Source organism: Orbicella faveolata, unplaced genomic scaffold, assembly GCF_042242905.1.
Source record: "Orbicella faveolata isolate gen_17 unplaced genomic scaffold, um_ofav_v1 contig_37, whole genome shotgun sequence".
In the NCBI taxonomy this organism is placed as follows: domain Eukaryota; kingdom Metazoa; phylum Cnidaria; class Anthozoa; order Scleractinia; family Merulinidae; genus Orbicella; species Orbicella faveolata.
Window position 1 is genome coordinate 3,223,969 of NW_028301566.1, and position 2,716 is coordinate 3,226,684.

Consider the following 2,716-nt stretch of genomic DNA (forward strand, 5'->3'; position numbering starts at 1 on the left):
CTACGACGAAAAGAAAGTAAATTCCATAGATTATTTTAACGCGTAATTAATAATGTATGAGCTGCTATCTGTTTTTCTTGGAGGATATGCAATCCAACAACATTTTTTAAAGAAAAATACTGAAATAGTTCATGCTGAAGCGATGAAGTGATTGGAAAATAACTCATATGCAAACTTAACCCGACCTGACTCTACGATGACCTTTTGTTATAAATTATTATTTTTATTTCAATCGAAGGATGCATAAACAAACTGAATTCACAGCGGTTACGGAATTGTATGTTGACAGTGATGAACTCTTGGTCAATGCACTTTTCCGTACACGGGCTTATTGAAACCACTAGGACTGTGTGTTCTTCAGATTTATTCCACATATTACGATTGTACTTGCGCCACCCACAGACTCAGCGAAGTTGAAGAAATTAAAAGCCAAAATTATGCATTGCTCCCTCGGAAATGTTTCCCCGCTCTTTCAGGCGCCTTTGCTTTGAGTTTAAATTGGTTCATTACATGTCATACACATGTACTTAATCACTAGATAAAGTGATTATTCTGCTCCAGTGATATACAACATTCAATTGAACACCGTTGTTATTCCTCGTTCTAATCATATTTATTATCATAAATGTTATTCTCTTCACACTGTTTAAATGTTGCTGTTGTCATTGTTTTTTTTTTCTCAAAGACTCATGTCTTCACGTATTCTGATGTAATGACTTCATTGCCACCAGGTTTCAAGGTAATTAATGTATGATTATACAGTCAAATCTCCATAAAGCAAAACATCCTGGAGACCGACTCCAACTTTCCTCCTAAAAGACTTGTCAGACTTATAGAGGGACAAAAATGCAGGGATATCCAGGGTATACATTTCCAAAAAGGACCATGATATGAAGAGTTTTCCCTTGATGTGACGTTTTTGTTGACCGTTACTCAGTATTACGGTTAGGAAGAATACCAAACGTCTAAATAATCTCTTTTAGAACCATTCCTATCCAGCGAAGTAACTCATCGGTAATCTGCAGATAACGCAACAAGTCAGTCTTTCTGTTAAGCTGACATTGATCAGTGACATTAGATCTTCAGTGGATCTTGCTCCAGGCAATGCCGATAGAACTATTTCCATTGTTTAATTTCCAAGAACGAAAACAAAAAAATATTTAATTTTCTATATTGGAGAGACCTTAAGTCTTGGAAACGCTGGAGGATTCTAAGCAAGTTTGGAACTAGATTTTCCTCGTTCAAGTGCCAAAACGCAAAGACTCAAGAAATACATGTGCAATGTACTTTATATTACTCGTTTATCACGTTCTCCACTGGAATAGCTTGTAGGAGAATAAGAGTGTGTCCATGAGAAAATCAGGCAGGCGGCGATACAGCTTAAATCACCGATTCTGCTCAAACTTGGCAAAAATGTTGGGTTTCATGAGTAAATGATTATCGCGAAAACAGTTGGTCAAAATATTTTATTCCCTTTAAGTTACAGGTGGACCCCCTGCAAAAATGGCCCTTTGACACTAATTTCTGCATATTTAGTATTTCTATAACAAGGAAGGCCAGATGAAAATGAAGTCCACTAGATAACGTTCTAAAATTCTCAGTCTCAAAGCAAAGATATTCATTTGAACTAAGCAATTTGATTTTTCTCCATGGCTTCATCTTAATTAAGGTGCATATTTCATATTGTTGGAAATAGACTTTAACAGATGGCAAGTATCTGCAATGAGCAAAAGCAAACACGCATTATTCTAATCATCTTTATATGTAGGTTAGATATCAGCGTATCTACTCTCACCAAACATGCCCAGTAGTTTGGCAAATACCCTTACATAAAGTGTGTTCATTGTCATGCATGTTTGAATTATGACTGACAATGCAGTTTCTCACGCTTCTTTTTTTTTCCTCCTTTTCCTTTTTCAAATATTTAGATGACCGCCAGGGTAGTAATTGAAATTTACAACGAGGATCACATCATGTTTGCAGGCACTGAAATAGTGGCTACGACGCACTAGCAAACGATCAGGAAGATTCTGCTATTTGAATGGCGAAACGTTAAAGGCGAAAGTTTGACAATTTCAAAGTTTATTGCTGTTGAACATTACAATTCTCTTTTCTGCATGTCTTTTCAATCCTAATAAAACACGGCAGTGAATTGGTTATACATAGTAGAGAAATGATTTCCTGACTTTTAATCAATTATAGTTTTTTATGGGATGGTAATTGATGAGGCCGATTCATCAACAAATAGAAATTGTCGGTGGATGACCTAAACTTCCTTAAATTAATGATCTTTTAAGTACGTCAGTAATAATACATTGCTAAGGAGTATAACGTATCATCCTTAAGCGAAATCGTTCTGACTGGGATTGTCACTTGAATTGGGTAGCCATATTTTAAAGTCGCGAAAGCCCTCAATGTCCCTCTTTTGGTCCTCTCGGCACATGAATTATCCGACGATATTTCCAAAAAAGAAAAGTTTTCGAACTTTAGTATAACGGAAAACTTCACAATCTTATAAATGAGTTGTATCCACCGTAAACAAATTCAAAATAAGATTCTGAGCTCGAGATTTTCATTCTTTTCGAGAATCTTATAATCAATTTCTAAATTTTCCCCCAAACCTTTAAAGAAACGGGACATCGTCTAGCCACTGCACAGTGCTGGCTGCTAAGACCTGTTCACCGATAGATTTTCCTTTGCCGATGGATAGGGGATA

The 2,716-nt window shown here is 36.2% G+C and overlaps 1 long non-coding RNA gene across 1 annotated transcript; it reads left to right on the forward strand.

Moving 5' to 3' along the window:
* Positions 1–674: 674 nt before the first annotated feature.
* On the forward strand, positions 675–2,165 carry LOC149101629 (uncharacterized). Its single transcript, XR_016202854.1, has 2 exons — positions 675–739; positions 1,929–2,165. It is a non-coding gene; the product is annotated as an uncharacterized LOC149101629 (long non-coding RNA).
* Positions 2,166–2,716: the final 551 nt, after the last annotated feature.